Below are 13,000 nucleotides of genomic sequence, written 5' to 3' on the forward strand. Positions count from 1 at the left end.
CAAGGATGCTCATAATTATATATGCAAATGATTTAGATTTATTTTCAATTTTTTATTTGAAGAATTATTAAATTAGTAAAGATTACCATGAGCTTCCGTTCAATTTATATTGTTTTCCGCACTTGATTTCGAAATTTTTTATTATTTTCCTCATTTGCAAATTATTATGGGTAATTTGCATAAAATACAAATTTTGTGATTTTCCTATACTTGTCTATTTAATGACTTTTAACATGGTGTTAACTTCCTGTAAGGCATTGCCATATTCCAATTTCAATAGATAATCTACTTGCAATTTTTTAGGAATGTATCACCAGTGTGTTTTCTTAAATATTTATTACATGTTAGATACTTATTTGCATAATATGCAAATGACACTTCAGACACTAAGCTTAATATGAATGTATTCAACGTCCTTAGTGATAGGCGTAGCCAGGGGGGCAGTCGCCCCCCCCCCCCCCAAAAAAAAAAAGGAAAAAAAGGGGAAAAAAAGAGAAGAAAGGGAAAAGGAAATGGAGGAAAGGTAGCTTTGTGTTTTTTTTTTCTTTCTTTTTTTTTTCTCAAAAGTGAAACTCTCACTCTTGCTCTATTAAAATTTATATATGAATTTTGCTTCTGCGCTGCGCGCGGTTAAATGACAGTATTCAAGATCTCAATTGTTTCCCTCACCCTTTCTCTAAACCCTGCTTTTCCATCTCAGCTATACGTGTTTCTTGACAGTTAAAGTTCAAATGTATGCATTGCGGCATGGAATTAGAGTAAGGTTAGGCCGAAGTATATGAAGTAATCTTTTTTTATTGATCGCGCAACTTCTGGGGAGCATTTCATGAAAGGACTTGTCAGACGTTTTATCCGACAAGTCCCATTTTATCCGACAGTTACTACATGTATAGTAACAGTGACTGTCAGCCAATCATAATCAAGGAAAGATGTCAGATCTGACAACTTATCAGACAAGAATATTGATGAAACGGCGCCCTTGTTCGGGTCGGCTCTGAGCGGGTAGTCTTTTTATCAATTTCTGCCATCACCTCCATAAAGTAAACTTCTCCGCTTTTCAGCTCATTACTTAACAACCATAATTTTAGGGCAAACAGGTTCCTAATTTAAAAAGAGGAATGTATAAATTATTTTCGTATTAAATAATAAAGTACAATATCTTTTATCAAATGCTATTAAACTTCATGTCATTTCCCTGCACGTTCATCTCCTGTCCTGTTTGGCGCCCTCCGTTTGAAATTTTAAATGACACGTAAGTTTCTTTATAATTCAAAATGAAGCGCTTCAGGATAAGTCAAAGAAATAAGGCATCCTTTTTCTTTATTTAATTTCAGTAAATCACAGAAATTTCAACTTTTTGCGCACTATTTTTCTTGTAATGAAGTTCAATAATCCTAGAAAATCAAGTGAATTACAGCCGATGGGGGTATTGGAGATATCTGTATTCGATGAAACGTCCGCCCTTTGAAATTTCAGAATTATATTGCTCTACGCGGGGAGGAATATCTTCCGCCCGGCATATACACTTTTTCTCCTCTGTTTTGCGAGTTAAAGATATGCACTGTCGCTAAATTGTTTGTAATAAAATCTGACCTTTCCAAGGGAAGTATTCAATAATTATGTTTTTGAGAACACCCTTTTCTCGGGATCCTTTTCATGGCCCCCCAAAAAAAATAACAAAACGCTCTAGCTTCCACGCTTCGCGCGGGGTTATTATTTTTTTTGATTTTCTTCCATTTTATTCCCTTTTTGTGCGTTCACAATCAATTTTAAAACAAAGTTCAAAATCACAATATAGTCAACTGAATTGGAGCTGATATACTAGAGACATGAGAGACGGCTCCTTTTCATTTTAATGCATGAAACCTCGAAAGCTTCGAACTTCGCACGGGAGGGGGAACCCCCCCCCCCCTGTACCCACCCCCTAGGGAGCGCGCTTCGCGCACTCTGTAAGTGTTGGCACGCTTCGCGTGCATTTACCGCCCCTTCCAAAATGAAATCCTGGCTACGCGGTTGCAGCATAGTAACTTCAACATTATTGAAATTTTCAAGCAGTCAATGAGAGAATTATCACAATGTCAAGACATTTTTTCCATATAAGGATGCTTATTTGGATATTTTGCAAATGAGGTAGATTTGATTGCATTTTTGATTGAAAACATTGATTTAAGTTATTTATCATGATTTTTCGCTCAAATTAAATTGTTTTGGACACTTGATTTGCAATTTTTGGACTATTTTCCTTATTTTTCAAACTTTTTATGGCTAATTTGCATAATATACAAATTTCATAAATTTCCACTGCTTGGATTTGTTGGGACTTGTAGTATGTTGTTTAGGGGACCTTCCTGGAAAGCATTGCAGTTGAATATCAAGTATTGCAATTAGTGGTGGGTCAATCCCTATATTGACTGGACTATTTATAAGAGATGAGCGGAAACCGTATTTCGATATGGCTGTTTGCTGTGCGAAAGACAAAAGCGCAGAGCAGGAAGTGGAAAGCGAGTTTCCGATTTCGTTTTCGCTGTCTGCGATTTTCCAAACAGAATCACGGAGCGGAAAGCGTGTTGTGATTTTGTTTTTGATATATAAAAACACAAATCTAGAGTGAGAAATCAGAAAAATCCCAAAAGTATTTCTGATTTCAATTTTCTGTTTTTGATTTACAAAAACGACAGCATAACACTTTTTTATCGTTGTGATTTCGTTCTTGTGTTTTCCAAGACTGAACCACGGGGCTGATTTCTGTTTTTGCTCTTTGATGATCGGAACGGAAAGACAAATCATCCATTAGTACCCTGATTTTCCTGTCCATAAGCGTGTCACATACAAATCCTCATTATTTCCTCCAAATGCCTCCATAACCGTCATCCGTTTTCTTTTTATTAGTTAAGTTATTTGTTATTTATTTATGTATGTATTTTTTTTCTTTATTTTTATTCTCATTTGTGAAGTGTTGTGATAGGGTCATTATAAAGGACGCTATATAATGTAAATGTTTATATTGCATTTTTTGTACGGTTTATGGATCGGGTTCATGAAACTTGAACCTAAGATTAATCAAGTGTCACTGAACATAATTCATTAGTTTCAGGTCACATGACCAAGGTTCAAAGGTCATTTAGGTTCATTAAATTTAGATGATGCTAGGGGAATCAAAACAAAATCTATACTAAGGTTAAGAGCTAAAATGTCATAACTCTGAAAGTATATGGATCTAGATCATGAAACTTGGACACACATAATCTTGACAAGTTTAGCGCCTCTGGCAGTCTCACTGGCATCGAGCGATTTCATATAGTAGCAGAGCTGACTTTGAATTCTACTATAAAATGCTTATTCACAAAAACACCATTCATATGGTACAATACTACGTTCATTACTAATAAATGACATTCGTTCTTGAATATGGGACCTAAGACTTGTCAGTGATACTTGGTTGCCACTTTATCCACATTTTATAAATTATATCTATAAACTTTGAACGTAATGACTGCAATCGAATAATTACCTCAAAAATTGCCAAAGTTCATCGACATTAAATGACTTTTGACTTTGATCATGTGACCTGAAACTCGCATGAGATAATCAGTGATACGTGATTACTCTTTATGTCCAAGTTTTATGGACTAGATCCTTACACTTTCAAAGTTATAATGATTATTCAACAAATACCCCCAACATGGCCAAAGTCCTTTGACCTTGCTCATTTGACCTGAAATTCGCACAGTATTTTAAGCAATGCTTGATTACTCCTATGCCTAAATTTCATGAATCAGATCTATAAACTTTCAAAGTTATGATGTTGATTCAACAGATGCCCACAAACATGGCCAAAGTCCATTGACCTTTGACCCTGGTCATGTGACCTGGCATTCGCACATGATGTTCAGTGATTCTACTCCTATGTACAAAATTGATGAACTAGACCAATGTACTTTCAAGGTTATGATCATAATTCAACAGATACCCCCAACTTGTCCAAAGTGCATTGACCTTAAATGACCTTCGACCTTAGGATGTTTCGAGATAAACTTGTAAGATTACTTGTATGTCTAAGTTTCATGAATGCAATCCATAAAATGTTAAAGTTATGATTGTAATTCAACAGATACCCCCAACTTGGCCAAAGTTCATTGACCCTAAATGACCTTTGACCGTAGTCTTGTGACTTGAAACCCAAGCAAGATGTTTAGTAATACTTATTCCCAAGTTTCATGAACTAGGTATATATTTTCAAAGTTATGCTGACATTTTAAAAGCTTAAACGTATGTTAAGATTTTGATGTTGATTCCACAACATGGTGTAAGTTCGTTGACCCCAAATGACCGTTGACCTAGATCATATGACCTGTAACTCAAGCAAGGAATTTAATTGATTAACCTTTTGGCCAAGTTTCATGAACTAGGTCTATTTACTTTTTTAAGTCATGCTGTCATTTCAGTCTCACTCTGATTTGCAGGTGAGACAAAAATGAAGTGTTAATTTAGCACCTAATTGGCTTGTATAGTGACTGCATATTGAGTTCCGATTTTCTAGTTGAAATATGAATGATTTAATCAGCACTCAAAGTGCAGTCACTCTATAAGCCAATGAAGTGCTTAAATCAGCACTTCATTTTTTAGAGTGTGAGAGTAATCAAGCTTCAGTGAACATACTGCGTGATGTGATGCTAGGGATCAGCAAGCTGATCGTCAATCATACTCGGATGCTACGCCGAAAGAGATTCTTGTCCTCGTGTTATCATCGTGAAATTCACCTCGTATGAATCTTAGTATGCCCTGATAAAAATAAACTCAAAGGTTCAGGAAAGGTGAAAGTAGAGGATCATATGACCTGTAACTCAAGCAAGGAATTTAATTGATTAACCTTTTGGCCAAGTTTCATGAACTAGGTCTATTTAAGTTTTTAAGTCATGCTGTCATTTCAGTCTCACTCTGATTTGCAGGTGAGACAAAAATGAAGTGTTAATTTAGCACCTAATTGGCTTGTATAGTGACTGCATATTGAGTTCCGATTTTCTAGTTGAAATATGAATGATTTAATCAGCACTCAAAGTGCAGTCACTCTATAAGCCAATGAAGTGCTTAAATCAGCACTTCATTTTTTAGAGTGTGAGAGTAATCAAGCTTCAGTGAACATACTGCGTGATGTGATGCTAGGGATCAGCAGGCTGATCGTCAATCATACTCGGATGCTACGCCGAAAGAGATTCTCGTCCTCGTGCTATCATCGTGAAATTCACCTCGTATGAATCTAAGTATGCCCTGATAAAAATAAACTCAAAGGTTCAGGAAAGGTGAAAGTAGAGGATCACCAAAAGCACAATATGGACCTACTGAATGTAGCTTCGAGGAAAAAAGAGAAAGTTGGTGTTTCATGCTGCATTGAGGGACGTAATATAGCATTACTTACATTCACTGTTTGAAAGAGAGTAATCACATGACTGTCAGTCTTGAAGCGTTGGATAATCACTATCAATTTATTTTTAGCTGCGGCCTCCAGTCAAAAATTTCTTTTAATACTAGACTTTTAGCGGATTGTTGAGTATATTGTCTATGCAATCAATCATGTAATGTTAATTTGAGTATAGTTTTTCAGATTTAATCACATATGATTAGAGATGGGAGTTTTGGAATAGACCAGTCTTTTACTCGCCAAATGACCTCAATAGTACTTTCTTCTTAATATTCCATGAATTCATCTACCTTCTCCATGATGTATAATAATTGATGATTTCTCTACTTTTTTGTATAGTTTGAGTTTGAAAGAAAACTTTTTTTGCGTGTGCAATATTCAAGGATTTCACTTAGCTGCTTAAGTTACATATAATATCAGATCAAAAATGGAAAGGGGTGGGAGTTGGTGCTTTTGTAGGAGAAGACCTGTTTTACAAGCATAAAACTGATTAAGATATAAGAAGAGTACTTGAGATTGTATTTATTGAAATAGAGAACATTAGTTGGAAGAATAAAATGATAGATTTATTTAATAGGCCACCTGACCAGTCTGTACAAGCATATTTGTATTACCTAATTCAGTTTTTCATTGCATATACTCGTAAAATAAATGCATAAAAGGAGATGTTATTTATCATTTTATTACATGCCACATCTTGCTAATCACTTTTTGAATTTGCTGGTATGTCTTTTTATGTACCCATTAATTCATTACCCTGCCCGACTGACCTATCATTATATTTCTTTGTTATAATATGTAATTCTTACAAATGATGTCATTAAAAAAATTAAAATATGTAATTTTAGCAGTTTTAAAAGATCATTTTGCTGTATTTGCTGTTTGTCTTTTGAAGATTAAATGAAAAAAAACATTAGGATAAGAATACAATGGAATTCAGCAAAGGATTTCAGAATGTCAGATGAAATTAGAAATCAAATGACCCAAACGTGAGTTACGGTTGCTTTTTTTCTGAATGTATTAGTATTTATGATGAATCTTTTCCGTTTCAAGAAGTAAGTAGTAATAAACGCAAACGCAATTTTCATTACTAATTTATGTTGTCAAGGCTTTGTACAGTATGGTATTGTACGTTGTGATGCAGTTAGATGTTCCGTTGTGATTAACAGTCGGCATTTGGAGGTCGTGAAGTTCAACCACCTCCGAGCGCGAAAAAATCGACTTCACCTATCAGCCATCAATTCTTTTCCCCGTTACTGGGATGAATTGCCGGCAAGTTTGCGCTCTGGGGTGGTTGTAAACTCACTTATTTCATGGACAAATGAACTAAGGAACAATTTTATGCCTAATGAATGACCATATTTACCCTTGCACGAGTTCACTATTTATTTAAACAGCTGATTTCGATATTCTAAGTTAAGATGAAGTGTTATCAGACCTATGTTATTTTATTCTATTTTAATTGTTCTTAAACCTTTTTGATCATACTGACTCTTGTAAGGTAATCTTTTGATTGAATCCAAGATGGCCACCAGGTGGACGCCATTTTGAGAAATTAACTTTTGGATCCTTTGCCCCAGAATGATGAGTAATACCTCGTTTTAGAGGTGTTGGGGTGTGTAGAATGAATTTATGTTATAACTTTTACCATTTTTATAAATTTTTTTCAGTATGTTGAGGTCTAATTCAAGATGACCGCCAGCTGTCATCTTGAAAACTTGAGCTTATGACCACTTATCCCTGATTGTAAATATGTAATTGCTCACTTTGAAATGTTTTAGTGGTGTGCTGATTTTTTCTCGAATAAGTGCGAGCAAGCTCGAGAAGTTTTCTCGATTTTCACTAGTCATCAAGGTATTCAGGGACATCATCTTTATCGTTGCCTTTACCATCCTAATCTAAACTAGGCTAAAAAAACGCTCTCCCTTGACATTCTCCAACTCGACTCTTTTATTATTTCCCCATGTTGCCCCTCCCTTAGATCTGGTCACACCTAATTCCAAGGACGTTTGAGTCACTATACATTTGGAAAAAGAAGAGTGTTCTTTTCGACTTGTACAAAGGCATCCCTGCCAAGGACCGTATGAGAGAATGCAAAGGGGTGCTGAAGTTACTATAGACTATAAGTTCTCCATCACCAGTAATCTGACTACGAGATATGTCATCATGAAGAGCAAGAACAACAAACGGAGGATGGCAAGCGTGTAATTTAGTACCTTCAGTCTAGGCATGGACCTATAGGTCCATGGTCTAGGGTAGCAGCATACAACATTGGAGGCGCTAGATGGTGGTGTGTTTGCTCCTGATGAGGTACATATCACAGCAAGCTGTGGGCAGAATGTGGTTCGTGAGCTTATAGCGACGACACAGACGTTTTTGTCTGCTTGGTCTATTGGGTTTACCAGGCGGAGCTATAGTGCCAGGTACAAATGAAGCGATGAAGTGGTATAGTACTGGAGGTTACACTTTGTAATTCCGAAAGTTCGTAATTCCGAAGGTTAGTTATTCCGAAGATTAAATAATCCGAAAACGAAATAAGGTTCGATGTTCCGAAGGTTCGTCAATCCGAAAACGAAATAAGGTTCGTTGTTCCGAAGGTTTGTTAGTCCGAAAACGAAATAAGGTTCGTTAATCATTAGTTTTCGGACTAACGAACCTTCGGAATTACGAACCTCATTTCGTTTTCGGATTAACGAACCTTCGGAATCACGAACCTCATTTCGTTTTCGGACTAACAAACCTTCGGAATTACGAATGTATGCGATACTGGATGTCAATGCAACCTGTATTGACATGGGACCAAACTGTTTGCATGTTCATGCCCTCAGTTCATGGATGCGACACGAAATCATGCATACGGCAAAGGCAAGATAAATGCACTTAACAAGCTACTAATTGCCGGGGGTTGTCCATGTTTGGTTAATGTACTTGGAAAGAAGGTGTCAGCTCGCTGCGCCATCTTCATCAAGAAAAGAAAGAATCCGAAAGTAATGGCCCTGCTTCCAACATCTCATAACCTGTTGCTGCCGGGGTTAATGCATGTGCTTTGATCTCATTTGATAGCTGTAAATCTGTATCAGCCCCTAGATGAGCCGGCGGATATAGCTCACTTTGGATGGGAGATCTGAGATGAAATCCCGTTCTGTCATTTTTCAATGTGACCCTACTCCGCCTGAACTGATCAATGTCATTCGCTGTCAGTGTTCGTCACAGGTTAAGAAATGCAGCACTGAGATAGTTATGTGGATGCCACAAAGAGCAGTTGTCCTTTTCGACATTCTATAACAGTTCTGGTAAAGTGGAATGCTGCAATACATACACCGTCAGTCACAATGTCAATGCTGGAAATGACGAAAGTGTCGAGATGGAGGATGTCGAGGAAAAGTTTAGATCAGGATGATGAAGGCCGCGAGGAGCATGTCCCTGAATACCTTAAGGGCGAGTTGGAATAAGAATTATCAAATTAGCTTCCCTAATTTGTCAAATTAGAAATGTTATGTTTAAAGGCGGTACAAATATACAACTTTGCGACAGATGTTCGACAAATTGTGAGACACCAATAAATAATAAGTGAAGAGAAAGTGTTTACAACTGCTTAAATCCTTCCAAAGAGGTCCTATCAGCATGCTAAAAAGTTGTTTCAGAAGTTATATTTCCAGCTTGGGCCTATCAGTCATCGTATTATACATTATATGCCATTTACCTTGATTCAGCATACCATTTGTTGACAAAGCGAAAAAACTTACAGAAATGAATTGTTATATATGGCTGTTATATAGTACTCTGGGATTAGTGATTCAAAGGCTCAAGTTTCCATGATGATATCTGGTGGCAATCTTGAATTAGACTTGAAGACGCATCTACATACCAAAATTATTATCACAAATGGATTCTGCAACCCCAAACCCCTATAAAGAGGTATTGTATTGATCATCATTCTGAGGCAAAGGGTACAAAAGTTAATTTCCCAAGATGGCGTCGACCTGGCGGCCATCTTGGATTTATCCTGAAGATGACCTTATATTGCAAATAAAAGATAACAGAACTTGATTCTTCACACCCCGATACCCCTAAAAGAGGTATTACTGATCATCCTTAGGCAAGGGGTTCAAATTTATTTTTTCAAGATGGCGTCTGGCGGCCATATTGGATCTAGCCTGACGATGAACTTATATGGTAAAAATGATAATAAGAATGGATTCTAGGCACCCCAGAACCCCTAAAGACAGGTATTCCTCTGCATTTTGTGGCAAGGGATTAAAAAGTTAAGCTTTTAAGATGTTCTATGGCGGCCATTTTGGATTTATGCACATTAGCAAAGTTGCCCAAAGTTGCCGTTTGGCCAACCAAGCTGGATTTATTCTAGGACCCCACCTGAACACGAATCAAGAAAGAAACTTCATCGGGAAGAACATTTCTAGGTTCGAAAAATGTAAAATCGTCTATGAAGATAACTTTGTGAATTATTTTAAGGGTTAAAATGCACTTCATGTGTAAACTTTTAGGTGTTCATATCTATGAATTGATAAATTGAATCCATGACACATGCTCCGGCGACGATTGCTCCGGTGAAAATGCTCCCCGAAATGCTACATTTGCTCCGCTGACAGTTACTCTGCCGTCATTTGCTCCGCCGACATTTTCTCGACATTCAGCGATAAATGCTCCGGCGACAAATCTTACCCGAACGACACATGCTTGGGCGACAATTGCTCTGCCAATATTTGCTCAGTCGAATATTGCTCCGCCGAGATTTGCTCCCCCAACATTTGCTCCACCGACATTTGCTCTGCCGACATTTGCTCTGCCGAAAATACCACCCATTGTTCTTTTTGTAAAAATAGCAAAGCTTCTTCTCCAAAGGTGTATGATCATTATTATTCTATATATTTTCAATGCAGGTATTTTATTTAGGTCTTACATTTATTTTTTTTAAAGCAACATGCCGAGAAACTGTCGATGGAGCATTTGTCAACGGAGCAATTGTCGCCGGAAAATTTGTCGCTAAATGTGGAGCCAGAGTCGGCAGAACAAATATCGGCGGAGCAAATGTCGGCGGAGCAAATATTGGCGGAGCAAATGTCGGCGGAGCGAATGTCGGCGGAGCAAATGTCGAGGAGCAAATGTCGCAGAGCAAATGTCGCATTTTGGGGAGCATTTGTCACCGGAGCAATCGTGTTCAGGTGTTACCAAGGTTGTAGGTGTTATCTACCGTTTGAGACACTTTCCAGTTTACATTTTATTATTTTACATTATGCTTTGATTAACTCTCATATAAATCATTGTAAAATTGCTTGGTCAAATAGTCACGATTATTTTATTACTAAATTATTTCGTTTTGCAAAAAAGTATGAATTTATCTAATTCACCATGTAACGCCCACCCCTTGCCCTTCTTTTCACAGCTGAACCTGTAGGACCTATTAGACATTTATAAATTGAACCTTGCCATATTTTTTTCAAAGAATACTTTATTTTATATAAGTCCTGCTCTTTGGAGTACTCTTTTAACCATCTTAAGAATCTACTTTCTGTTATTAGCTTTAAACGTTCCTTTATATGTATTTTTCTTCGAATTGTACTTCGTAACTTAATATTCTATGTTTAAGAGTTCGCCACAACTTTAACCTTGTCTCCCTTGTTATTATCATTGCTCTTTTTGTTGACCCCTTTTCAACATAGCTTGATTTCTCTGTTGTTCTTTGATATTGAATAACTATCTTTTTGTCATTTTGTTATTTTCGATAACTGATTGTTTGTAGGTGTTGTTTGAAGGTTTGCATGGTGGCATGTACAATTGCTGATGTGGTTTACGGTACACCATGTGGAGTGTTATAGAAACAGTGGATAGAAGAAGAGAAGAAGTGGATAGGCGAGAAAGTGAAGATTTGAGAGTAGAGTATTCTTTCTTGAAAATAGTCCTGAAAAGGACTGTAAACCAGAAGGAATGTTGAGAGAGAACAGCTTGAGTAGTAGAGCTGATGAGGAGATGCTGGCTTGAGTCGGCGAGTAGAGATGATAAGTAGTAGAGAGACTCGACGTTTCGGACAGGTTGACTGTCCGTCTTCAGGAGTTTGTATGCTCCTTTGTATGCTTATTATTTTTCAGTTGCATATGTATTCATGAAGAATAACAAGAAAAATCAAATAAATTCAATTCAGTTTCAGGTTAAATGACCAAGGTCAATAAACTTTGTCCCTGGTGGGGTTATCCGTTGAATTTCAACCAGACTTTGCATGTTTATGTCTAGTTATGAAGTGTGGACATACATGTAATCAAGAATCACTACATTAGTCTTCGGTCACACGATCAACGTCAAGTGTCATTTTCGGTCAACGAACGCTTTATCATCTTTTGTGTTTTTTTTTAAGAATTACTCCATATTCGTTTTAAAAGACAGCACTGCTTTTACATAGAATTATGTAATGCAAGCGAGACTGTCAGAGGCGCTGTACTTGTTATTCAAACCACCTGTATGTAGCTGGTACAAAAAATGTTAAAACGACAGTTTTCGAATCGCCGTGCTGCACGACCCATGTAAAATGTGACTGAGGTATTAGTAAAGTTTTAAAGATGCGTTTTCCTATGTACATAAAACACAATTTTTTTCAGTTGCTTCCAGTCTTTAAGACTGCTATCGAATGACAACAATAAGTAATAATACTGCTAACCCATGCACCATACCTGTTGTGCACAATGCACGGGACTTCCAAAAAATTACATCAGGCATTATTTTAACTATTTTAGCGATTAAAAATACGCTTGATCTTCATGATCGATTGTACATTGTAGTCAATGCTATCAATCGTTTATCCATTATCAAACTACACTGTTAAATGTTCATATTTCCATTATATCAAATAAAAAAAAAAAACATCATCAGGAACAAAAAAAAAATAATACCCGCAAAAACTAGTATAAGAAAATAAAAATATTCAATGCATCATAAAATTTAACAAGTTATATATCATTTGAAAACTTAATAGATTTTTTGAAACTCAATAAAAATCTTTAAACAAAAATCCACTTGGGCGACTTATTTTTGTTTTTGGTGTGGCCAGTTGTTACATAATTGAAAGAGAAATTACATGTTTATTCATTCCTTTGGTTATTTCCTTTCTAACGATAATTTGAAGAATTAAATAATATTACATAACATCTAAGTTTAGTATTGTTAGGAATACTGCTGAGCAATAACTGGTATTATTGTAATGTACAATGATTCATTGTAGATAATAGGAACTCCCAGCAGAGGAAAGGACTGTATGATTTGCAATGATGTTCTTCTAGAACGTGTGGCATTGGACTATTCTAGATAGGAGTAGAATGTCATTTTTATAGACAATAAAGTAGCTTCCAGTGGAAATCTATACTTGTAAAATCTGGTAGTTTCCTAAAGGATCATATCAGATCAGCACTAAGAGTTTAAGGCTAGACCTAATGTCCGATCATAGCTTATGTCCACCTTGAATACATCATTAAGATCTGTGGAATGATTTGCACACCATCAATGAACGGCTTGCACTTATCTTGAAAGAGGAATTCTCATTTCTCATCGAGATCGTCAGCCTGTTCTAAAGCA

Source organism: Lytechinus variegatus, chromosome 6 (genome assembly GCF_018143015.1).
Source record: "Lytechinus variegatus isolate NC3 chromosome 6, Lvar_3.0, whole genome shotgun sequence".
Taxonomy (NCBI): Eukaryota; Metazoa; Echinodermata; class Echinoidea; order Temnopleuroida; family Toxopneustidae; genus Lytechinus; species Lytechinus variegatus.